General features: G+C 40.5%; 1 protein-coding gene and 1 pseudogene across 1 annotated transcript in view; one reads left to right on the top strand and one right to left on the bottom strand.

Annotated features, from left to right (window-relative positions):
- The window catches only part of PKHD1 (PKHD1 ciliary IPT domain containing fibrocystin/polyductin), a 595,384-nt gene that overhangs the window by 229,002 nt on the left and 338,394 nt on the right, over positions 1-27,988 (bottom strand). The window lies entirely within an intron of this gene.
- On the top strand, positions 514-23,515 carry LOC104845700 (leucine carboxyl methyltransferase 1-like; annotated as a pseudogene).

Genomic DNA, 27,988 nt, shown 5'->3' on the forward strand with positions numbered 1-27,988 from the left:
TTGGCTTGCCTCTTCTGACTTCCCATTTCTAATGTGCCTACATTATATCTTGTTATATAATGCTGTTTTCCAATTTTATCTCCATCTTTGCCCTTTTTACATGTGGATATTTGTGAAATGATTCCCACTACTAAGTATCTGGGAATCCAGGGAAATCTTGACTCTGCCACTGTAAGTACAGTTTGGCACAATGTTTCAATTATTCTGACATCAGTTCTTGCTTGCTATACTAATAGTTGGATATGTGGGCAGGGCCAAGATGGCAGAGTAGTCAGACACTTCCTGTGGTCCCTCTTACAACAAAGACCCAAAAAACAAGTGAATCAATTATGTATGACAATCTTGGGGCCCTAAACATCAAAGACAAAGCTGAGGAATTGGACTGTATGGCAGGCAAAAGGAGAGACAGTTCAGAAGCACCAAGGAGTTGCCAGAACCAACATGGCCGGCACCAGCATCCTGCAGGCTGGATCTGCTGGCACGTGAGGGGTGAGGCAAACAGTGGTGCTTAGGATGTACTTTCCACATCGGAGAGACCAATGGGCTGAGAGTCTGCTCAAGCCTCCAGAACCAGCAAGAAGCGGAGCTAAATCAGCAAAAGGTAAGTACAAGCGTCTAACCTATAGCGTGGATCAAGCCCCACCCCCACCTTTGGGATGTACCTCTTTCCCATTTACCTGCCCTCTCACCACTCTGCTCTGGGTCCCAATCCAGCTCCAGTGATTGCTGCACCCCCGGGGCCAGAAGTAGGAACTGTCATGCACTCTGCATCATTCTCCCAGCTTTGGAGAGGGAACAAATTAACAAATAGGAAAAAATAATCTGCCAGCTCCCCTAAGCCAGGAACTCAGGGCAGGCACAGCCTCATTGCCTAGGCACAGGCATAAGGGGTCCATGGACACTGAATCCCTTTCAGCCCATATAGAACTGTGTGGGACCATTTCAACAGCATAGGCCCTCATTAACACTGTACAACAGACTGTATACCTGAATCCTATTTTCAACTGCATCAGCTATAAGGGGGAGAGGCAGATTCATTACACATTTGATACCATCCTGCCCATTAAGCAGATCCTCACCTACCCACATCAGGGGCCTGAGGGCTGGTGGCTCCACCCACTTCACCTAGCCACCTGCAACATGGGTCCAAGAATAAGTGGTGCTTCCAAGTCCTTACAGCCAGCAACACTGGGTGTCCATAATCCAGCTGCAAAACCTACCCACCTATGTGCTCTAGGAAACAGGGACAAACCTTCCACCCAGATAGGGGCAGCTATCAGCCCCCTGCCTTGCTCAGGACATGAGCCCCTACTGCAGCCAGATACTTGAGCCTACTCCAATTACCCCTGCCCATCTAGGACTGTAGATGACAGCCTGTACCACACACCAGGTGACTGATTACCTGGACACCTGAACTGAATCCACACAAAAAAATAAATGGACTCCTGGGCTCACATACCTAGTAACAGCTCTAGCCACCTGGAGACAGGATGTGAGAGCTTCAAAGGCACCATTAATCAAACTAGCTCACACAACCAGCCTATTCGGGCATATCAAAAAAAAAATGAAACAAGAAGCTAGGACACAGTAAGCAAACATAAAATAAATAAATATAACATTGATGGCTCAGAGACAACAGTCAATATCAAATCACATAAAAAGGTTGCCCATGATGGCTTCAGCAGGCGACCAAAACAGAGAACCAAGAAACCTCCCAGAGGAAGAAAAAGTCTTGGAGTTATTGAAGGTAGAATTCAAAAGATTAATATACAAGCTCTTCAAAAGATCAGGAAGGAGATCAGGCAAAACGTAGACCAAGCCAAGGAACACACAGGCAAAGCAAGAGAGGAACTTAACAAGGTTATACTAGAACATAATGACAAATTTAACAGCCTGTAAAAATCCATACATAGGCAGCAAACAGAAATCCAAAATATTAACAATAAAATTTCAGAATTAGACAACTCAATAGAAAGTCATAGAAGCAGAATTGGTGAGAGTGAAGAGCACTTGACATCAAATTATTTGAGGAAAACTCAGATAAAAGAACTTAAAAAAATGAAGAAACCCTAAGAATTATGTGGCACTCTATAAAATAACCTAAAGTGATTGGCATACCAGATCAGGGAGAATAACAGAAAATATAGAAAGAATTGTTAAAGATTTGTTGGCAGAAATTTTCCCTGATACCATGAAAGATAAGAAGATATCTATCCAAGAAGCTCATTGAACCCCACAAAAGGTAGGTCCCAAAAGAAAGTCACCAAGAGGAAATCAAACTCATCAAAACCAAAGACAATGAGAGAATTTTAACAGCAGCTAGGGATAAATGAAAAGTCATCTACAAAGGAGAGTCAGTAATACTAAACTCAGACTATTCAGCAGAAAACATGTGGGCAAGAAGGCAATGGCACGACATATATAAAGCCTTGAAGGAAAAGAATTGCCAGCCAAGAATTATATAGCCAGCAAAACTGTCTCTCAAATAGGATGGCAAAATTAGGGCATTTCCAGATAAACAGAAGTTTAGGGAATTTGCAAAAACCAAACCAAAACTACAAGAAATATTAAGGTGAGTTCTCAGGTAAGAAAATTAGTAACACGAGATAACAACACAAGACTAGAACACAGAACAGAACAACCAGTTACAAACCCAGTCAGAGAAGTCACAAAAATAAATCAAAGCTAAAATGCTGAAAATAGGGAAACGGAGAAGTCAATATATAAAAGATGACAACATTAAAACAAAACAAAAAAAGAACTAAAAAAAAGGGGGGCATTTTTTAATGAGATGGAGAAACAAACCACCAGCTTCATGTGGCAGGGAAAGAGCCCCAGATAAGTAAAGCATTACTGAAAAAGAAGAACAAAGTGGGAGACTTCACACTACCCGATTTTTAGAACCTATTATACCGCCACAGTAGTCAAAACAGCCTGGTACTGGTACAACAACAGAAACAGACCAATGGAACAGAATTGAGAATCCAGACATAAGTCCATGCACGTATGAGCGGCTGATATTTGACAAAGGCCCAAAGTCCATTAAAAGGGGAAAAGACAGTCTCCTTAACAAATCGTACTGGCATAACTGGATATCCATCTGCAAAAAAATAAAACAAGACCCACTCCTCACACCATGCACAAAAACTAACTCAAAATGGATCAAAGACCTAAATATAAAATTTAAAATGATAAAGATCATGGAGAAAAAAATAGGGACAATGCTAGGAGCCCTAATACATGGCATAAACGGAATACAAAATATAATTAACAAGGCACAAACACCAGAAGAGAAAGCAGGTAACTGGGAGCTCCTAAAAATCAAACATGTATGCTCATCAAAAGACTTCACCAAAAGAGTGAAAAGACAACCTACAGACTGGGAAAAAAAAAAAAATTGGCTAGGACATATCCAATCAGCATTTAATCTCTAAAATCTACAAGATGCTTCAAAACTTCAACAAAAAAAGACAAATAACCCAATAAAAAAAATGGGCAAAGGATATGAACAGAGTACTTCACCAATGAAGACACTCAGGTGGCTAACAGATATATGAGGAAATGCTCACAATCATTAGCCATTAGAGAAATGTAAATCAACTACAATAAGATACCATCTTATCCCAACAAGACTGGTATTAATCCAAAAACCAAAAAATAATAAATGTTGGAGAGGTTCTGGAGAGACTGGAACACTTATACACTGCTGGTGGGAAAGGTGGGAGTCAGGGTTGTATCCTTTCACCATACCTATTCAGTCTGTATGCTGAGCAAATAATCTGAGAAGCTGGACTATATGAAGAAGAATGGGGCATCAAGATCAGAGGAAAAATCATCAACAACCTGTGTAATGCAGATGACACAACCTTGCTTGCAAAAGTGAAGAGGACTTGAAGCACTTACGGATGAAGACCAAATACCACAGTCTTCAGTACGGATTACACCTCAACATAAAGAAAACAAAAATCTTCACAACTGGACCAATAAGCAACATCATCACAAACGGAGAAAAGATCAAGATTGCCAAGGATTTTGTTTTACTTGGATCCACAGTCAACACCCATGGAAAAAGCAGTCAAGAAATCAAAAGACACATTGCATTGGGCAAATCAGCTGCAAAAGACCTCTTTAAAGTGTTGAAAAGCAAAGATGTCACCTTGAGAACTAAGGTGCACCCGACCCAAGCCATGGTGTTTTCAATCACCGCATATGCATGCGAAAGCTGGAAAATGAATAAGGAAGACTAAAGAAGAACTGACGCCTTTGAATTGTGGTGTTGGCAAAGAATATCGAATATACCATGGACTGCCGAAAGAATGAACAAATCTGTCTCAGAAGACATACAACCAGAATGCTCCTTAGAAGCAAGGATGGCGAGACTACATCTCACATACTTTGGACGTGTTATCTGGAGGGATCAGTCACTGGAGAAGGGCATCATGCTTAGTAAAGTAGAGGGTCAGCAAAAAAGAGGAAGATCTTCAACGAGATGGATTGACGCAGTGGCTGCAACAATGGGCACAAGCATATCAACAGTTGTGAGGATGGCACAGGACCGGGCAGTGTTTCATTCTCTTGCACATAAGGTCACTACGAGTCAGAATCGACTGGACGGCACCTAACAACAAACAGTGGGAATGTAAAATGGTACAACCACTTTGGAAATCGATTTAGTGCTTCCTTAAAAAGCTAGGAATAGAACTACCATACGATCCAGCAATCCCACTCCTTGGAATATATCCTAGAGAAATAAGACCCGTCACACGAATAGATATATGCACACCCATTTCACTGCAGCACTGTTCACAATAGCAAAAAGATGGAAACAACCTAGATCTCCATCAACGGACAAACGGATAAACAAATTATGGTATATTCACACAATGGAATGATATTACGCAACAATAAAGAAAAAGGATGAATCTGTAAAATATCTGATAACATGGATGAATCTGGAAGGCATTATGCTGAGTGAAATCAGTCAGTTGTAAAAGGACAAATATTGTATGAGACCACTGTTATAAGAATTCAAGAAAAGGTTTAAACGCAAAAGGAAATCTTTTTTGATGAGTACAAGTGTGGGGAGGAAGGAGGAGAGGAATTCACTAACTAGATAGTAGACAAGAATTATCTTAGGTGAAGGGAGAGACAATACACAATACAGGGGAAGTCAGCAAAACTGAATTAAACCAAAAGCTAAGAAGTTTCCTGAACGCAACCAAACACTTGGAGGGACAGAGTAGCAGGGCCAGGGGTCTGAAAACCATGGTTTCAGGGGACATCTGTGTCAACTGGCGTAATAAAGTTAATTAAAAAAATGTTCTGCATCCCACTTTGGTGAGTGGTATCTAGGGTCTTAAAAGCTAGTGAGCAGCCATCTAAGATACATCAATTGGTCTCAACCCACCTGGAGCAACGGAGAATAAAGAACATCAAACACACAAAGAAAATATTAGCCCAAGAGACAGAAAGGGCCATGTAAACCAGAGACTCCCTCAGCCTGAGACCAGAACTAGATGGTGCCCAGCTACCACCAATGACCACCTTGACGGAGAATACAACAAAGAGTCCCTGACGGAGCAGGAAAAAATGGGGTGCAGAAATCAAATTCTAGTAGAAAGTCCAGACTTAATGGTCTGAGCGAGACTGGAGAAACCTCAGAAGACATGGCTCCTGGGCTCTCTGTTAACCCAGAACTAAAACCATTCCCCAAGCCAACTCTTCAGACAAAGATTAGACTGGACTACAGGACATAAAGTGATACTCGTGAAGGGTGTGCTTCTTAGTTCAAGCAGATAAAAAAAAAAAAAATTTTTTTTTTTTTTTTTGAGATACATGAGATTAAATGGGCAGCTCCTGTCCAGAGGCAGATGAGAAGCCAAAAAGGGATAGGAGCTGGTTGAACAGACATGGGAAATCCGAGGTGGAAAGGAGGAGTGTGCTGTCACATTATAGGGATAGCAACTAGGGTGACATAACAATGTGTATATAAATTTTTGTATGAGAAACTAACTTGAGCTATAAACTTTCACCTAAAGCACAATTAAAAAATAATAATTGGATAAAACAAAACTACCTTGCATAGATGGCTGCTCTACCTGCTCTCTAGAGAATTTTCCTTACTGTAATTTTGCTGCTCCATCATAATTAGAGACAAGTTTCTTATAAGTGAAACAAGGATTCATGCACAGGCAAATGAGGAATTATAAACATGAAGATAAACAGAGAACCATGAAAGTGAAACAGTTAATAATAAATTTAATAATCTCAAGAACTAAAAACAACAGAGCAGATAGAAGACTAAAATAATCATGTCTCCAGAGATACTTTAGAAACTACATCCACAAAAAAGGAAACAATTAGAAATATAGCAATTGAAAAAAGTCTTCTCTTTCTCTTTTTGTTTTTAATCAACAGATTGAGTAAATTGCTATTGGATAGTGCTAGAAGTTTGAACTGGAAAATCACCCTCATAGATTCTTCCAGAAAATAAAAGAGTAAAAAATAGAAAACATTAAAAAAGGGATTATAAAGCATAGTAATATACCCTAAAGTCCTAATATCCATCAAGTTAGGAATTCCAAAAGAAGAGAATAGACAAAACAGAAGGTAGAAAAATCACCAAAGAAACAAATTATCAGTATTGAAGAAAGATATATCCTCAGGTCAAAAGCATCCAGTGAATAAAAGAAAATCTTAAAATTTTTCAAAGCTTAAAATAAATTATCTACAAATAAATAAAAATCAAATGAATTTCAGTCTTATGTACAGAAAAAATACAACGATATCTTCAAAGTGCTTTAATTGCTCTATGAAAAGAATGAGCTATGAAAGAAAGAATATGTAGGTCAGCTGACATGGCACGACTTGGTGATATGACAGGATTTTTTTTTTTAACATACAGGTAGACAATTGTCCAACATCATTCACTGAAATCTAGTCTTTTCATCAGTTTAAAAATGTCATCTTTTGCCCTCAAGTAAGGCATAAAAATAACTCTGTGCCCCATTCAAAAAGGAGACTGCATTACTTCCACAAAGAAAAGAGAACATGGAATGCCTTCAAAAGTCCTGCCTGAAATATCTGCTTATGTTTCATATATCTTTGCTTTAATGCTTCTATGAAACATGAGAAAAATTTGCCCCTCAGTGTTCCAAACATGCTGTTACTGTTATTCTTCCTCAATTCACCCTATCTCATTCTTTCTCTGCCCACTGCCCTAATAATAGTTTTCTCTGCTCACTCACACAATTATAATGCTCAACACTTTCATCCTTCACCCCCATGGCCCTTGGACTGTTTGGACTATTAAAGAAGCCCACTTTTCAGTAGAGAGTCAGAGTAGCGTATATGGCGGTTACATATGATAAAGCGAAAGGGAGAGTGAAATTATTGTCCTTTCTCTGCCCCTTCAAGAACTGAACTACTGAACGCTTGCCTCATAATTATAAGAGAGCATCTAAGTGCAGTCTTGCGTAGACAGAGAGCTCTAATTTTGTCAGGATCAAGAACCAGCCTTAGTTAAAACAATGATATAATGTCTTTCTCCCTTAATGAATTATGTGAGTGGATTTTTTTCCCCAAAAGTAGAACTATTTTTGCATTAAAACCATTAAACCCTATTTAATCATTATTTTGATTCTTCTAAAACACAAGTACAATGATTTGCTAGGGCTTCTCATCTATGTCAATCAGATTATCCTCTAGTTTTTTTCTTTGTCTTATCTTTTTCTAGTTTTACAATCAATTCTGTACCCTTGTGAATGAACTGGGAAGTTTTCCATTGTTCCCTGGGCTCTAAAAAACTTCATAACATGATGATTATCTGTTTCTTGCAGATACATTATACATTTTTAAGAAAAACCTTGATTGATTTCGAATGTAGATAAACTGTGGGCTACACTTCCACAATCAACCAGCCTGGAGAAATTTTCCCACTTGTACAAATAAGGCACAAATATGTTTGCTGTTGTATTTTGTGTAAAAGTGAAAAATTGGGGAAAATCATGGTATATTACTACTCTGGAATACTATGCAGCCATTTTAAAGGATTTGGTATATTTCTCTTTACTAATCTAATAGTATCTCTAAGATATATTGTTAACTTAGTAAAAATCACATATAAATGCTTAAACCAAATTTTTATTGCTAAGTATACACACATTTTAGCCTGGTACATAAGAGCTCTGGAGGCAAACTACTGTGTTCAAATGTTGGCGTCCCTGTCTTAGTTATCTAGTGCTGCTATAACAAAATACTACAAGTGGATGGCTTCAACAAAGAGAAATTTATTCTCTCACAGTCTAGCAGGCTACAAGTCCAAATTCAGGGCATCGTCTCCAGAGGAAGACTTTCTCTCTCTCAGTCTAGTAGGCTACAAGTCCAAATTCAGGGCATCGGCTCCAGGGGAAGGTTTTCTCTTCTCAGCTCTGAAGGAAGGTCCTTGTTATCAATCTTCCCCTAGGAGCTTCTTTGCATGAGAACCTTGGGTCCAAAGATGCGCAGTGCTCCCAACACTATTTTCGTGGTAGTATGAGGCACCCCGCTCTCTGCTGGCTTCCTTTTCCTTTTATCTCTTGTAAGATAAAGGTAGTGCAGACTACACCCCAGGAAAACTCACTTTACTTTGAATCAGGGATGTAGCCTTAGTAAGGGTGTTACAATCCCATCCTAATCCTCTTAAGCATAAAATTACAATCACAAAATGGAGGACGACCACACAATACTCGGAATCATGGCCTAACCAAGTTGACACATATTTTGGGGGGACATAATTCAATCCATGACTGTTACCCAGTATGGTAACTCATACTGTTAACCCCCCATGATAATTACTTGCAATATGCAGAAGACACAATCTCGTTTGCTGAAAGTGAAGAGGATTTGAAGCACTTATTAGTGAAGATCAAAGGCCACAGCCTTCAGAACAGATTACACCTCAATATGAAGAAAACAAAAATCCTCACAGCTGGACCAATAAGCAACATCATGACAAATGGAAAAAAGATTGAAGTTGTCAAGGAATTCATTTTACTTGGGTCCGTAATCAATGCTCATGGAAGCAGAAGTCAAGAAATCAAAACACTTATTGCATTGGCCAAACCTGGTGCAAAAGACCTACTTAAACTCTTTTAAAAAACAAAGATATCACTTTGAGAACTAAGATGTGCCTGACTCAAGCCATGGGAACTTCAATCACCTCATATGCATGCAAAAGCTGGACAATGAATAAGAAAGACGAAAAAGAATTGATGCATTTACACCATGATGTTGGTTAAGAATATTGAATATATCATGAACTGCCAGAAGGAAAAAAGAAAAAAAAATCTGTCTTGGAAGAACAGCCAGAATGCAGAATGCTCCTTAGAAGCGAGAATGGTAAGATTTTTCACATACTTTGGACATGTTATCAGGAGGAACCAATCCCTGCAGAAAGACATTGTCTTAGTTACCTTGTGCTGCTATAACAGAAATACCACAGAGGATGGCTTTAACAGACAGAAATTTATTTTCTCACAGTCTAGTAGGTTAGAAGTCCAAATTCAGGGCATCAGCTCCAGCGGAAGACTTTGTCTCTGTGGCCTCTGGAGGAAGGTCCTTCTCAACAATCTTCCCCTGGATAGAAGCTTCTCTGTGCAGGAACCCTGGGTCCAAAGGATGCGCTCTGCTCCTGGCACTGCTGTTTGGTGGTATGAGGTTCCCAACTTCTGCTTGCTTCCCTGTCCTTTTATCTCTTATAAAATAAAAGGTGGTGCAGGCCACACCCCAGGGAAACTCCCTTTACACTGGATTAGGGATGTGACCTTAGAAAGAATATTACAATCCCACCCTAATCCTCTTTAGCATAAAGTTACAATCACAAAATGGAGGACAACCACACAATACTGGGAATCATGGCCTAACCAAGTTGACACATATTTTGGGGGTGACACAATTCAATCTATAACATTTTGGGGGACACGATTCAATCCATGACAGTCACCCAGTGTGGTAACTCATACTGTCACCCCCCTATGCTAATTACCACACTATTGTAGCTAAAACACCAGAAAATCTAACAAAATCAGCAACTATAAAAACACCAGCAGCAATGAAAACAACAGTGATTTGAAGCATCGCTGCAATTGAGTAATAATGACAGCTTTGACTGTTGCACATTAGAAGGTTCAAAAAGTGAATTAGCATAGAGTTTTAGCTCTGTAAGTATATTAATACATGTAAGCTGGGCTTATGAAAAATATTTTTGTTGTTATAACTACAGAGAAGTTTTTATAAAAAATAACCAATTTCTGCTGAAACACTGTACAAAAACTTTACAGACAATCATTTTGGCATTACCCCCTCTGATGGTGTCACCTGGTGTGGTTCCCACCCTACTCCCGCACCCCAGTAGTTACACCAATGGCCCCACCACCAATCAACTTTATGATCTCCAAATCCCAGTTTCCTCAGCTGATAGGAGGATAATAATAGTGCCTCATAAGGTGGTTGTTGTAGTTATCTAGTGCTGCTATAACAGAAATACCACACTTGGGTGGCTTTAACAAACAGAAATTTATTTTCTCATGGTTTAGGAGGCTAGAAGTCCAAATTCAAGGTGCCGGTTCTAGGGGAAGGCTTTCTCCCTCTGTCAGCTCTGAAGGAAGGTCCTTGTCTCTTCAGCTTCTGTTCCCTGGTTCCTTGAAGATCTCCATGTGCCTTGGCATCTATGATGGTTAAGGTTCTGGGTCAACTTGGCTAGGCCATTATTTTCAGTGTTTTGGCAGTCATATGATGTTGTGATCACTTCCATGATATTTGGTATAACTTGATCACCTCCATGATGGAATCTGCTGTGAATAGCCAGTTGAAAGGGAGTTCAGGTGCCTCCTGCCTCGGTGAAATTTCTAGGAGTCCAGTGGTGTGGGGAATGTCAAAATATTCCTTCTAAAGTGAAGGATAAGTTATTGCATCTGGCCCCTCCCACAATGCCCCTCCTACGACTGAAGAGGCGCAATGCCTAGTAGGCCTCCTTGGATTTTGGAGGCAACATATTCCTCATTTGGGTATGCTATTCCAGCCTATTTATCCAGTGACTCAAAAAGCTGCTAGTTTTGAGAGGGGTCCAGAACAAAAGAAGGCTCTGCAACAGGTTCAGGCTGCCACGCAAGCCACTGTGCCCCTTGAGCCATATGATCCAGCTGATCCAATGGTGCTTGAAGTGGCAGTGGCAGATAGAGATGTTGTTTGGAGTTTTTGGCCGGGCCACAGCGCAGACCCTTAGGATTTTGGAGTAAAGCCTGCCATCCTCTCCAGATAACTGCTCTCCTTTTGAGAAACAGCTTTTGGCTGATTACTGGGCCTTAGTAGAAACCGAATACTTAACCATGGGACACCAAGTCTCCATGCAGCCTGAGCTTCCCATCATTGTTATCTGACCTATAGAATCATAAAGTTGGACGTACAAAGCAATACTTCATCATTAAATAGAAGTGGTATATACGAGATCGGGCCCAAGCAGGACCTGAAGGCAGAAGTAAGTTGCATGAGGAAGTGGCCCAAATGCCCATGGTCTCTACTCCTGTCACATTACCTTTCATCTCCCAGTCTGTACCTATGGTCTCCTGGAGAGTTTCTTATGATCAGTTGACTGAGGAAGAGAAAACTCGAGCCTGATTTACAGATGGTTCTGTGTGATATGCAGGCACCACTCAAAAGTGGACAGTGGTAGCACTACAGTCCTTTTCTAGGACCTCCCTGAAGGACGGTGGTGAAGGGGAATCCTCCCAATGAGCAGAAACTTGAGCAGTGCACCTGGTTGTTCACTTTGCTTGGAAGGAGAAATGACCAGACGTGCAACTGTATACTGATTCATGGGCTGTAGTCAATGGTTTGGCTACATGATCGGGGACTTGGAAGAAACATGATTGGAAAATTGGAGATATGGAGGTATGGGGAAGAGGTATGTGGATAGACCTCTCTGAATGGGCCAAATAAGCAAAGATATTTGAGTCTCATGTGAATCCTCACCACAGGGTGACCTCAGCAGAGGAGTATTATAATAATCAAGTGGATAGGATGACGCATTCTGTGGAAACCAGTCATCCTCTTTCCCCAGCTACACTCGTCTTTGCTCAGTGGGCTCGTGCACAAAGTGGCCATGGTAGCGGGGAAGGAGGTTACGCAGGGGCTCAGCAATATGGACTTCTACTCACCAAGTCTGACTTGGTTACAGCCACTGATGAGTGCCCAATCTGCCAGCAGCAGAGACCAGTACTGAGTCCCTGATATAGCACCATCCCTCGAGGTGATCAGCCAGCAACATAGTGGAAAGTAGATTATATTGGACAAATTCCATCATGGAAAGGGCAGCATTTTGTTCTTACTGGAATAGGCAATTACTGTGGATATGGATTTGTCTTCCCTGTACGTAATGCTTCCAGCAAAACTACCATTTTTACAGATTTACAGAATGCCTAGTTCACCATCATGGTATCCCACACAGCATTGCCTCAGATCAAGGGACTCACTTCATAGTGAATGAAGAGTAGCAATGGGCCCGTGCTTATGGAATTTACTCGTCTTACCATGTTCCCCATCATCCCGAAGCAGAAGGCTTGACAGAACGATGGAATGGCCTCCTAAAGACACAATTACAGTGCCAGCTAGGTGGCAATACCTTGCTGGGTTGGGTCAATGTTCTCCAGGAGGCTGTAAATGTTCTAAACCAATGTCCAGTATACGGTGCTGTTTCCCCCATAGCCAGGATTCATGCGTCCAGGAATCAAGGGATGGAAATGTGAGTGGCACCACTCACTATTAGCCCTAGTAACCCACTTGTGAGATTTTTGCTTCCTGTTCCCATGACCTTATGCTCTGTGGGCCTAGGGGTCTTAGTTCCAAAGGGAGGAATGCTCCTACCTGGAGACACATCACTGATTCCATTGAACTGGAAGCTAAGAATGCCACCTGGCTACTTTGGGCTCCTTATGCCTCTGGATCAACAAGCAAAGAAGGGAGTTACCTTACTGGCTGGTGTGATTGATCCTGATTACCAAGAGGAAATCAGACTGATATTACATAATGGAGGTAAAGAACAGTATGTCTGGAATGCAGGAGATCCCTTAGGATGTCTCTTAGTACTCCCATGCTCTGTGATTAAAGTCAATGGAAAACTACAGCAATCCAATTTTGACATGACTGCTAATGGCCCAAACCCTTCAGGAATGAAGGTTTGGGTCACCCCACCAGGGAAAGAATCACAACCAGCTGAAGTGCTTGCTGAGGGCAAAGGGAATACGGAAGTGGGTGGTGGAAGAAGGTAGTTCTAAATACCAGTTACGACCACATGACCAGTTACAGAAACAAGGACTGTAATTGTTATGAGTATTTCTGCTTTCTTTGTGCACATCAAATATTTTTGTTTTCATCACTTATAAAATATGAGATGTAAATAGGGCTAGTGCATTTTTGGTTGTGTTTAAAGTGGGGTGCCAATGTCACTGTGTGAATGAAGATTCAACGATATTAAAAAAAAAAAAAATTAACACTGTGCCTGGCATGTAAAACTTGAACATCTCATACTATTACCTAATTACAACAATGGGTATATCATTCCTAGAAGTACTACTATTAAGGAGCCCTGGTGGCACAATGCTTAAGCACTTGGCTGCTAACTGAAATGTCTATAGTTTGAACCCACCCAGTGGTTCTGAGAGAGAAAGACCTGGAGATTTGCTCCCATAAAGACTACAGACAGGAAAACTCTACGGGGCAATTCTACTCCGTCACATGTGCTTGTTATGAGTTGGAATTGACTAGACAGCACCCAACAACAACAACAACTGTTATCATTATACTGTTATTACAGTTACTATTATTAAATGAAGGATCTGACATCTCCACAAGGTGTTATATCCTTCAGTGGCTGTCTATATACACAATAATTTTTTATTAGCTCAAAAAATAATAAATTTGAGTACCTCTGCTATGCCAAGAAATTTGGAAGATAGCTACTTGGTCAACCAACTGGAAGAGATCCATATTTGTGCCCATTCCAACAGAAAGGTGATACAACAGAATGTGGAAATTATCAAACAATATCATTAATATCACACACAAGTAAAATCTGCTGAAGATCATTCAAAAATGATCAGCAGTACATCGACAGGCGACTGCCAAAAATTCAAGCTGGATTCAGAAGAGGATGTGGAACAAGGGACATCATTGCTGATGTCAGATGGATCTTGGCTGAAAGCAGAGAATACCAGATGTTTACCTGTGTTTTACTGCCTATGCAACAGTATTTGACTGCGTAGATCATAAAAAATTATGGATAATATTGGGAAGAACAGGAATTCCAGAACACTTAATTGTGCTCATGAAGAACCCGTACATAGATCAAGAGGCAGTTGCTCAAGCAAAACTAGGGGATAGTGCATGGTTTAAAAATCAGGAAAGGTATGCATCGGGGTTGCATCCTTTCACCATATTTATTCAATCTGTATGCTGAGGAAATAATCTGAGAAGTTGGACTACATGAAGAAGAACATGGCATCAGGATTGGAGGAAGACTGATTAGCCTGTGATGTGCAGATGACACAACTGTGCTTGTGGAAAGAGAAGAGGATTTGAAGCATTTCCTGATGAAAATCTGAGACTACAGTCATCAGTATGGATTACACCTCAACACGAAGAAAACAAAAATCCTCACAACTGCACTGATAAGCAACATCATGATAAACAGAAAATACTGAAGTTGTCAAGGATTTCATTTCACTTGAATCCACAATCAATGCCCATGGATGCAGTAGTCAAGAAATTAAACAACATATTACATTGGGTAAATCTGCTGCAAAAGACACCTTTAAAGTGTTTAAAGTCACTTTGAGGACTAAGGTGTGCCTGACCCAAGCCGTGATATTTTCAATCACCTCATATGCATGTGAAACCTGGACACTGAATAAGGAAGACCAGAGTAGAACTGATGCCTTTGAATTATGGTGTTGGAAAAGAATATTGAATATACCACGGAATGCCAGAAGAATGAACAAATGTGTCTTGGAAGAAGTACAGCCAGAATGCTCCTTCGAAGTGAGGATGATGAGACTTTATCTCATGTACTTTGGACATGTTATCAGGAGGGACCAGTTCCTGGAGAAGGATGTCATGCTTGGTAAACTAGAGGGTCAGTGAAAGAAAAGAAGACTCTCAATGATATGTTGACACAGTGGCCGCAAGGATAGTCTCAAGCATAGCAATGATTGTGAGGATAGTAAAGGACCAGGCAGTGTTTTGTTCTATTGTACACAGGATCACTATGAGTCAGAACCTACTTGATGGCACCTAACAACAACAACAGCTATTTCCTGCATCATTTTTTGCTAATTGTGCTTTATGGCTGTCAGATTTTAACCCAGGCCTTCTGACTATGAACATTCAAGTAATCTGGGATCCTGAAAAGACAAGTGCAGCACTTGGTACTAAAACTTTTGCCGTGCTCCTAATTAATAGAATGTGATATAGATTTGCCTGTAATGGGAAATGGTAGAATGGGGAGAAGAATGAAAAAGATGATGGAATAGTAGCATTTATAAAAATCATGTTTAAAGTTTTCCTCTCTGGGTTAGGCTTGGATTAAGCATGATGTTGTGAACTGTATGTTATCAATAAAATCTATTTTAAGTGAACCAAGCAGTCTCTTCCACCTCTGCGTTACCTGGAGACTCTTTGGTCCTGGTTCTCCTTTTTTCTTGAGGAAAAAAAGAAAGAAAGTCCCCATTTTTCACACAACTTTGGGGAAGAGATTCGTAACCATAGTTAATTGATAAAAGCCATGATTTCCGTGCAAACTGCTGCTTTCCCAGAAAAATTTGGAAGCCCTTTTTCACAGTTTGAAATTCTTTAACTATTTCCTTCCCCATTCCACTGGAACCAATCAGGCAATAGCTTGCTTCGCCTACTTTTCCTTGGAGTAGCACTTTCTGATGGTTAAGATCACTTAGGAAGTGTTAAAAGCCATTTTAATTCATTCATACTCTCAAGATATCATTGAATACACACCACGTACACATTATTGGAGCCTAAAAGAACTCTCCAATTCCCTCAGTCACAAGTAATTTTCTCACCAATACTGCGACTGAGGCCTTAACTTTTTCCCAAACAGCAAAATGTGGACCCCTTCCCAGTAGCCAATGCCATAGCTCTAACCCCTTCTTGACTACATTTTTTCTCCTTAATTTTTTTTTTTTTTTTACGGCAAGCGTTTTCAGTATTGGAATGCATGCTTACTAACTGAATGTGTTTAAAGTTTTGGCTGGTAATATGCAGCTCTGGTGGCACAGCAGTTAAGAGCTCAGCTGCTAACCAAAAATTTGGCTGATCAAATATACCAGCTGCTCCTTGGAAATCCTGTAGGGCAGTTCTACCCTGTCCTGTAGGACTGCGATGAGTCAGAATCGACTTTATGGCAACAGATTTTTTGTTTGTTTGTTTGTTCTTAATATAGATTTTGAGAAATACAAGCCAGCAATGAGGCAAGTGGCACTGTGGTGCCACCAATCTGTGGTATGACAATATACCAATAAGAGATCTATATAAATAATTTATTGAGGGTGCCTTCCCATTAGGTTACATGGGGAACCTCTGGTTTTCCAAATATGACACAGAAAAACCAAAACAAACCCTTAAGGGGTCCCTAACTATCACAAAGGAAAGCCATAATTATGCTTGCAAGTCTTATCTCACAGAAATAAAGGAGAAAAAGGCAAAAGTTTACAAAACTAACACATCCAGGAAGCATCACCTTATAGAATACTCAACCTACACAACTATGAGCCTACAACTCTGGTCTGTTGAGCTTTGTGCATTTTAAAAGGGACCCAACTTGATGCTAAATGTATTAGAACTGGAATAACACCTTACTTCTGAGGTCCAGAGGCATAAAAGTGGCTGGTATAGTGCTAACCCAATGATAACTTATGGGCTAAGCAGGTACCAATGTTTTCTCATTTACACTCTTCCTTTTATAGTTTCACCAAAAAATAAAACAAACAAAAACAGGTGCATCCACACTATGCAAATGAGGAAAAGGTAACCTCAAAAACTATTTCCCAGCAAACAGAAGATCCTGCAAGCTGCTCACACGCTAAAACCACAGGAGGTGTGTCAACAACCTAGAGAGCTAAGCCACAGGAGGCCTGTAGGCTGGGTAGGCAGTAAATCCCCGGAGAGCTCTAAACTCCTTATTGGCAAGCCACCAGGCCCTTCAGTTCCTCAGGTGCTGAGCCACAGGAGGTCCATCAACTGCTCAGGTGGAAGGAGGAAGGAGGAGGGAAGAGGCAAGCTGTGTGGAGGTGTAGCTTGAATGAAAGACCACCAGCTCACCAGGAGAGAGGAGAAATGAGAGGCACCTCCTGGGAACAAGAGAGTTCAAAGAACTCCATTAAGGAAAGGAACATGCCGCTTTCTCTTACATAGAGCAAATCCTTGCCTGTGGGCAACACATCTCTCAGAAGGTACCATTCTGGCCCAGGGCTTCTAAATGAGTGCTGCTATTGAATGAACCCGGACCAGTTTCTGTGGCAGACCACCAGGGCTCCCCGCCGAGGTCAGCACCTCCTAGTCAGCTGTTAAAGTTCTCAGAGACTGACCCCAACCTTGTTTTCCAAGATTCTCAGTATGGCAGTTACACCTCTCTCACCACCGCAGCTTCCAAAATCCCTAGAAATACGTTAATTAAAAAAAAAAAAAAAAAAAAATCCCATGGCTGTCGAGTCGATTCTGACTCATAGCAACCCTGTAGGACAGATTAGAACTGCTCCATGGTGTTTCCAAGGAGCACCTGGTGGATTCGAACTGCTGACCTTTTGGTTAGCAGCTGAACTCTTAACCACTTCGCCACCAGGGTTTCCAGAAATACATTAGTAGGGACTGATTAGTCAGTACCTGCATCTCACTCTTGCATTGACTCGCTCAAGCACTTATGGTGTAGTGGTTAAGTGCTATGGCTTCTAACCAAAGGGGTGGCAGTTCAAATTCTCCAAGCACTCCGTGGAAACTCTATAGGGCAGCTCTACTCTGTCCTACACGATCGCTATGAGTCAAAATCGACTGGACAGCAATGCATTTTTAGGAGCTGGAATCGACTTGAGGAAAACAGATTTGTTTTTTGTTTTGGGTTTTTTTTTTTTTTTTTTTTTTGGTTTATAATGTGCCAAGTGAGGAGCCTAGCTAAACCACATGGTTGCTAAATGAAAGGCTGAAGGTTTGAATCCACCCACCAGCTCTGTGGGAAAAAAGACCTGGCGATTTGCTCCCATAAAGATTACAGCCTAGAAAACTCTATGGGCAGTTCTACTCTGTCAATGGGATCATTATTAGTGGAAATCAACTCAATGGCACCTAACAATAACAACACAAGGTGCCAAGCCGTGTACTTTACAATAACCCACCCAACTCACTGCCGTCGAGTCGATTCCAACTCATAGTGACTCTATAGGACAGAGTAGAACTGCCCCGTAGAGTTTCCAAGGAGCACCTGGCAGATTCGAGCTGCTGACCTTTTGGTTAGCAGCTGTAGCACTTAACAACTACGCCACCAGGGTTTCCGTACTTTACAATAGAGATATAAAAAGCCAAATAAAATATGGCCTTTGTGCTCAAGGTGACAGAAAAACCAAAAACCCAGCCTACTGCCGTCCAATCAATTTCGACTCATAGGGACCCTATGGGGCAGAATAGAACTGCCCCATAGGGTTTCCAAGCAGCACCTGGTGGATTTGAACTGCCAGCCTTTTGGTTAGCAGCTGAACACTTAACCACTGCACTACCAGGACTCCTGAAGTACAAACTATAGTGTAATATGATAAAGGTATATATATATATATATATATATATATATATATATATATATATATGTATATATGTATACATACACACACACCCTAAAGTGTTATAGGAATACAGAGGGAATCAAGGCATTTTCTGGAAAAGGTGGCACTATATTGAGTGTTAAAGAAAAAAAAAAATAGTTGGAAGACAGTGTTGGAGTGGGAAGGGGTGAGGCAAGAGGAAAAGGGGAGGTGGAGAAAGGTGCAAGGAGAGGAAACAGCAAATATAAATAACTGGAAAAGAGAAATAGCTGGTCCCATCTGAGAACTGCAAGTAGACGAGCATGATTAAGGCCAACGATGCACTCAGAAAGTGACGGGCGATCAAAGAGGGCTTTGTAGCTTAAATGAATGAGTTTGAAATTTACCCTGAAAGCTTTGGGAAACCATTGACTATTATACCACGTGGATACACAAGGACAAGACCCTAGGAAAATTAAAACTTGTTCCTTTTTACAATTAGGTTTTTCAGGTTTCCACAAAGGTTAGCCCACTTTCAACATAAACACATGAAAAATCACATTGTTTTTAGGTCACGATCCGGTTTTAGCTCTGGTTTTTTAAGTCGAATTTCCAATTTTATGTTTTATCACTTAATTTAAAAATCTTACATAAAATCACATGCATATGTAACGATGTGTACCATATATAGCAAATATTTCACTAGTAAGTACCTTGAAAGGTGACTATACTAAAGTTAATACACACTAATATTTGGGGCACTGGTGGCACAGTGGTTAAGAGCTATGGCTGCTAACCAAACGCTGGCAGTTTGAATCCACCAGGCACTCCTTGGAAACCCTACGAGGCAGTTCTACTCTGACCTATTGGGTTGCTGTGCATTGAAATCAACTTGACGGCAATAGGTTTGGCTTTGTTTTTTAACGTGGTATTAAAACTCAAGTAAATGCCCAATATTCTTTCTCTAGAATAGTATTTTTAATCATATATTCCCAATATTATTTATTTCCTTATAAATTTATTGATAAATTACATATACACACTACAGTACTAATATAATAAAAATATATGTCATAAAACATATAAAAAGAGAACTTTTTCAAAGGATAGAATAAAAATAAATGTAAATAAAGGTTCTAATATTTTCTATCTGCATCTCAATGAATTATCTTTCACATTCCATTTGGAAACACGGCATTAGACAGCTAAACCAAATGAATTAGACATACAACTTTGTGTATATGCACACAAAGGAGCCCTGGTGCCAAAGAGGTTATGCACTTGGCTGTTAACTGAAAGGTTGGCAATTTAAACCCACCAGTCACTCCCCAGGAAAAAGATACGGCAGTCTGCTTCTGTAAAGATTACAGCCTCGGAAACCCTATGGGGTAGGGTTTCTGTCCTATAGGGTCACTATGAGTCAGGATCGACGCAACAGCAACAGGTTTGGTTTTTGACATAGATATCAATATGCCATTCATTAAACCAAACAAACTAAATGAAGGAAAACAGAGATAAGGAGAGAAATCAAAGATGATGATGCTGTAACATGCCCACAGTCCACCTGATGTGTAGCTGATACATGGTTGAGGTAATAGACCACAGTTGGATGGAAGATGACTCCCTACCCTCAGCTCCCTAGGAATAACACAAATTATGAAGCAAACTCTTGATCCCCTTTATAGAACAAGGAAAGCAACCTGGGGAGGACACAGAGGGACAGAGGCAGAGCATTTCCCCCAAGCAGTGAGGGGGCATCAGGGGGCTTCTAGGATAACTTTGGCTCTGGAAGTTCTTTCCCATATTATATAAACTTTGGAATCTCAGAGACAGATTAGTTTTCCAGTTTTCTCTCATGAACAGTTTCTCTCAAAAAAAAAAAAAAAAAAAGTAGCTGTCAAGTCAATTTTGACTCATGGAGATCCCAGGTGTGTCAGAGTAGAACTGTGCTCCATAGGGATTTCAGATCTTTCGGAAGCAGACTCCCAGGCTTTTTTTCTGAGGTGCCTTTGGGTGGATGAGAACAACCAACCTTTTGGTTAGTAACCAAGCACTTAATCTTTTGCCCCACCCATGAACTCTCAGGAGAGTTTGGGAGTCAGCAATTTGGGAACGACTCTACATCAGAAGTATTTGTGTCTATTTCCTTGCCAGAAGTAACAATGCTAAGTTTAATTAGTATCCATAAGATTTGTGCCATCATAGGATTCTGCCAACTTTTCTTTTCCCCAGGATTTTATTTAGAAAATTTGCCATTGAGGTGAGGGTTGGAACCACCCACTCCTGAACCTGTAGGAGAAAACTCTGCTCCAGTCACTCATGCCCTGAGATCTCTTGAGAAGAAAAACTTCCACATGCTACCTCCTGCCCTATGAAGGGCTTTAGGAAGTGGGAAAGTACCTAATTTCTTAATCCCAGAGCTCCAGTTCAGGACTATCATCAGCCTTTTAACCATTTCCCTAGAGAAACCATCCCAAGGCATTCCCTCACTGTGCCAACAAAAACCATTACTGCCAATCCATCACAAGTCTATCAATTATACCATCAACATGGGGACAGAGGATACGGACATGACTTAACTAGAATTTCATCCAATAATTCATTCATTCATTCACTCATGCCCTCATTTAACAAACCAAAGAACATCTTCTGTGCTCTGGAGCTATGCAAAACACTGAAAGCACAAAGATGAGACATCTCCATTGGCACCAATAACGTGCTAGAAGATGGCCAAGCAATTGCTGCCATGTGCACCACTGAGCACAGCCAGCCCGTAGTGGTGCAGGGCAGGATGCTCTCCACCTTGGTGCAAACATTTGGCATGGGCTTTACAGACAACACTGCTTCCTGAGAAATGCAGTCAGAGGGGCTAGCCTACTGTCGTTAAACCAAACAGACAAAAACATAGCTCAGTCTAGGAAAGATCAATGTTCTCTACCCAGACACTAACTTGCCATCAGGTGAAGTTATCATGTAAATAAAGAGAGGCAAACAGATGGCTCTAGACTGGATAAAAGGCTGGCAGAGCATCACTGATGTGATAAATGAAGAAAACCGAGGACAAGCCATTCAACAAGAGAGAGAGCAGCTTGACAAACAGAATCATGGTCTTAATAACACATCCAAAGCAACAGGCAGTCACATCCCATTCACAGTTTTCACTAATCTAGTGCCATTATTTTCCATATACAGAGATTTACCTCTAAAAATATGTATTTCTGTATTTCTCTTAAATTATAGTTTACATTGATGTTATCCATATATACCACAATGTCCTTTAATATCATGGCCTTTGAAAGGCTCTTAGTCCCCCATAGTGGTGCAGTTTCCAATTATCTACTAAATGAAAGGTTGGAGGTTTGAGTCCACCCAGAGCACCACAGATGAAAGGCCTGTCGCTCTACTTCCATGATATTACAACCATTCAGTTCTACTCTGAACACACATGGGGTCATTATGAGTCAGAATCAACTCGATAGCAACTGAATTACATGTTTACATAAGGGTAGTGTGGTGAACTAGAGATTCAGGGGATCATCAGGTCTAGATTTGAATCTGTGCTGTCTCTCAAGGCTTCAAACTGGTTTTTCCTGGTTCAATCACACCCACGCAAGTGACACTGGAACAGACTCAAATTTTTAAATTTTTTTAAATTTGAGTGAACAGAAACCATAACTGGAACAAGAGAAATTACAGGTCAAAGCCCTGCTAGAAACTTAAGTCTCCCTCTTAGAAATCAAGAAAGGGTGGTATATACGTTGCATTAGCAACCAACTCTCTTGCCCAGTGGATTTTGCACAGAGTCGGAGACAGCAGCGTCTTGTTCGAAGATGGCAGCTGATCACATGGCTTTGAACATGTGTTGCTCTCCTCAGTCCTGGCAATAATCCAATCTCATGCGTCAGGATATTTTGCTCAATTCCATGGTGTCAGTCAGCTTATAAAGGTATTTCTACAGAAGACAGAATGTCATTGTCAAATTCTAAATCTTGAGGCTAGAATGGATATCACTTTTGGAAGTTAAAGGATGAAAACCTTCCAAGTGAATATTTTAAAGTTGGCTTTCCAATGATAGCCACAAGAAAAATACACAACATCAAATCCAAGTCTCCCTTATCAAAACCCATTGTAGAATTGCGTTCAGAGAATACACTTCAAATAGATGGACACATGTTGGATTCCAACTGATATGCCGTTATGGGAGCAGATCTGCAAGATTTCCCTGAATTGGAAGAAAAACTAAAAAAATGCCAAATGAAAACACAATTGCCAACACTCCTCATAACTGAATGTGTGCTGATTTACATGATCCTGGAGCAGTCTGAAAACCTTCTAAAGTGGACAGCCAACAGTTTGGGACTGCCATGTTCATAAACTAAGAGCAGGTAAACATGGATGATCAGTTCAGGCAGATCATGACCGAAAACCTGTAGAGACGACAGTGCAACCTGGCTGGCATGGAAATGTGCAAATCTTTAGCATCACGGAAAGAACAGCTGCTGTCAAATGGATGGGAAACAGCAACAGCAGTTGACATGGTACAACTGTACAGCAGATTACCGCGGCTGAAGTAGGCAGGATAGTCACTTAAACTCCCGAATGAAGTGGAGCTTCTTGAGCATTACTGCCTTTGTTGGGCAAACAAAGGAGGAAATGAACTAGGTTTGAAGGAGATCACTCATTAAACTGTTAAGGACTCATGCTGAGCCAGAAGTTGAAGCCACTAGCCATCCTGGAGGAGACATGCAAACTGTCCTGAGTGATGGCAGGCTTTGTCTTCCAGTGTCATCCCACACTCTGAGATTTCAGTCACTAGGGTTGCTGTTTTTTAGGGTTGCTGTTCCCTTTCCTGTTGACTTCTTGTTGTCTTCTGAGTTTCCCATTCTAGGGCTTTGACCTATAATTTTTCCCTATTCCACTTATAGTTCCCGATCGCTTAAATTTTAAAAATTCGGGTCTATTCCGGTTTTACTTCGTTAGCCATGACTGAACCGGTTCGAAAGAGTTCGAAGCCCTGCTGTCTCTATGCTTTCCAAGTTCCTTCTTGGGCATGCCACGTTAGGCCCATTTTCCTCATCCCTAAAATGGGAGATAGTTTTGGCAAAGACTACTAGTTGCCTTCCAGTATCAATTCTCTCCTTTGTCCTTAGAAACAAAAGCTCCAATTTTTAGCTGAACACATTGTCACCTAGCCAAAAGATTATCCTTCTTGGCTTCCCTTCCAGTTAGATATGGTCATTTGACTGAATTTTTTGCCAAAAAAGATGTAAACAGAAGTATCATGTGATAGTTACAGGAAGAATTCTTAAGAAGAGGGGTCACACCCTTCATTGCCCCTTTCTCCTTCCTGCATTCTGGAAGGCAGTTGCAATGGCTGGAGCTCCAGCAGACACATTGGCCCACTGAGAGTGACTCTAAGAATGGAAGCAACAGATGGTGGAGCAAGAAGATAGAAGTCCAAGTTTCTGACACTGTGGAACAGACTTCTTTTATGAAAGAGGAAAATAAACTTCTGGTTTTTAGATTTTTGTCACAAAAGACCTAACCTTACCTAACCTCACCTAACCTCATGGTAATACTCATGGTTCCGAGTATTAAATCAGATTAAGTGTGAAAGTATATTTTACTCAAAGCACTTCTCTGAAATATCATGAGATCCTGCTCTGTAAATAAAAGGGTTACATGGTCAAACATATTTGAGAAACAGTGCAGGCTATATCTGGAACTTATATACTCCACATTACTATATAAAAGGTTTTCAAAAGACCAAGTGCAAAGAAATTTATTTATCTTGTGCTTAGTTCAATGTTACCCAAGCTTACTTGACTTTGTTATCTTGGTCCCATATGATGCTTATACTGAGCTAGTTTTCATGTGAAATACTTTGAGAGATGCTGGTTAAAGTTACCATTGCTAGTTGCAGTCAATTCAATTTCGACATATGGCTACCCCACGTGTGTCAGAGAACTGCTCCATAGGATTTTCAAGGCTCAGAAGCAGATTGCCAGGGCTGTCTTCTGAGGAGCCTCCAGGTGGGTTTGAACCACCAAACTTTCAGCCAGTAGTTGAGTGTTTAACAATTTGTGCCAGCTAGGGACTCCCTATTATTAGTTATACTAGTTATTATTAGTAATAATGAATATCTAAATGCTTGTTTTTGGCCTGATAATATGGTTTAACTAAGAATTCCTCTTCCATTTCAGTCCAGACCCCCTTTGTCAGACACTTCCATCACTCTCTGAATGTTTCCTGCAGCACGATTATTAGCTTTACTAATTTATCATTACACATATGATGATATTTCTGTCTCCCCCACTAGGCAGTAGCTTCCATAAAGATAGGTGCTGGAACTATTTTGCTCATCATTTTGTCCCCAACATGATGCAAAGTGGCACATAATACATGATGTGTCCAATAATTTGTTGTTGTTAGCTGCCACTGAGTCGATTCTGACTCCTGGTGACTTTATGTACAACACAACAAAATGTTGCCCATCCTGCATCATTCTCACAGTTGCCAGTATGTTCCAGTCTATTGTTGTGGCCATCATGCCAGTCAGTCACACCAGGGGTTTCTCATGTCCTCCTTGGCCCTCCATTTCACCAAACATGATATCCTTCTCCAACAATTGATCCCTCCAGATGACATGTCCAGAGCAATTGAGTCAGACAATGCTCTTTTTTGATCCCTAAGGTTTTTACTGGCTAATTTTCAGAAGCAGATTTCCAAGTTCTCCTTTTATATCCCATATATATCATGCTTGTGCTGTTGTTTCTATCCTTTTTTCTCTTTGTTCTTCATGGTAGCTATTTTCTTTATTTATGTATACATGTATACATTTTATTGAACTTTAGATCAAGGTTTACAAAACAAACTAGTTTCTCATCAAACAGTACACACAATGTTGTATGATATTGGTTAACAACCCCACGACATGTCAACACTCTCCCTTCTCAACCCTGGCTCCCCTATTACCAGCTTTCCTGTTCCCTCCTACCTTCTAGTCCCTGCCCTACGGCTGATACACCCCTTTAGTCTTATTTTGTTCCACGGGCCTGTTCAATCTTTGGCTGAAGGGTGAACCTCAGGAGTGGCCTCATTACTGAGCTGAAAGGGTATCCAGTGGCCATACTCGCAGGGTTTCTCCAGTTACCGTCAGGTCAAAAGATCTGGTCTTTCTTTTTGAGTTTGAATTTTGTTCTACATTTTTCTCCAGCTCTGTCCGGGACCCTTTATTGTGATCCCTGTCAGAGCAATCAGTGGTGGTAGCCGGGCACAATCTAGTTGTACTGGACTCAGTCTGGTGGAAGCCATGGCAGATGTGGTCCATCAGTCCTTTGGACTAATCTTTCCCTTGTATCTTTAGTTTTCTTCATTCTTCCTTGCTTCTGAAGGGGTGAGACCAGTGGAGTATCCTAGATGCCCACTCACAGGCTTTGAAGACTCCAGACGCTACTCACCAAAGTAGAATGTGAAACATTTTCTTTATAAACTCTGTTATGCCAATTGAGATAGATGTTCCCTGAGACCATGGTCCCCACAGCCCCTGGCCCAGCAATTCCATCCCTCAGGGAGTTTGGATGAGTCTATGGAGCTATCATCGCCTTGCCTTGTACAGGTTGTGCTGGCTTCCCCAGTATCATGTACTATCTTACCTTTCAGCAAAGTTACTGCTTATATTTTGTCTATTAAGTGCTTTCCCATCCCCATTCCTCCCCTCCCTCGTAACTATCAAATATTGTTTCTTTTTGTATGTAAACCTTTTCATGAGTTTTTACAGTAGTGGTCTCATGCAATATTTGTCCTTTCATGATTGACTTATTTCACTTAGCATGATGTCCTCCAGATGCATCCATGTTACGAGATGCTTCACAGATCCACTGTTGTTCTTTATTGTTGAGTTTACTGCTGTCATTTTGCAGTGCTTTTTTTTTTTTTTTTTGTGGTGCTAATGTTGTCTTTGTTACTCTTACTCTCCTGTACTGAGTTCCTTTTGTTTGTGGATTTCTTTTTCATTTATTTTGTTTTTATTGAAACTTTATGTTTTTCTTCTTTATTTTGATGAGTAGGTTTAACTTTTTTTGTGGTTACCTTGAAATTTACCCTTGTCTTCCTAATCCTATTATTACTTGGTATCACCTTGCCTTTCTCTCCATTAGAAAGTTCTATACCTATACTGTTTATTCCCTCTTTTATTGTTCTGACCTTGTTGTCATTTACAGATTAACCTCTCGGGTTAATCTGTTTTGGTTTCGGATAGTCTTTGAGAGTTCATTTCCTAGGTTGGTATCTGGCTGGTACAATCTTGCATCCTAGATTCAGGTTGTGGTCTGACGTTGTTTGTTCTCCAATGGAAAGGCTCCCTTTAATAATTCTTGTATGTTTGGTTTGGTTTATACATATTCCCTCAATTTCCATTTATCTCAAAATGTCCTAATTTTACCATCATATTTTGCAAGACATTTTGTCCTTGGTTGGCAATTTTTTTCTTTCAAGGATTTATATATGTCATCCCATTGCTTTCTTGCCTGCATGGTTTCTGCCAAATAATCAGAGCTTAGTCTTATTGTTTCTCCTCTGTATGTGACTTTTTGTTTTTCTCAAGCTGCTCACAGGATTTTTTCTTTGTCTGGTTTTGGCAAGTGTGATTATGATATGCCTTGGTGATTTTCTTTTGGGGTCTATCCTATATAGGGTCTGTTGAGCTTCTTGGGTGGTCAGCTTTTCATCATTCATGATATTAGGGAAGTCTGTCAGCAGCTCTTCAATGATCCTCTCTGTGTTTTCCATTTTCTCTCCCTGTTTTAGGCTCCGATCACTCGTGAATTTTTGATTTTGATTGTATCCCACATAATTCTCAGGGTTTCTTCATTTTTCTTCATTTTTTTTTCTGATTTTCCCTCAGAGTTGTATCCAAGTGTTTGTCTTCAATTTCACTGATTCTGTCTTCCATTGTTTCAAATCTGCTCCTCAGCCCTTCTATGACACTGTCCATTTCTGAAATCTTGTTTATCTTTTGAATTTCTAATTGTTGTTTTTTTATGATTTCTAGTTGTGAATTTATTTTGGCATTTTGTTCCTGTATTACTTTCCTGAATTGTTCTGTATTTTCCATGAATTTGTCTGCCTTTTCCAAAAAATTTGTCTATTTTTTCCTC

The sequence above is a fragment of the Loxodonta africana genome, chromosome 1 (assembly GCF_030014295.1).
Source record: "Loxodonta africana isolate mLoxAfr1 chromosome 1, mLoxAfr1.hap2, whole genome shotgun sequence".
Lineage (NCBI taxonomy): Eukaryota > Metazoa > Chordata > Mammalia > Proboscidea > Elephantidae > Loxodonta > Loxodonta africana.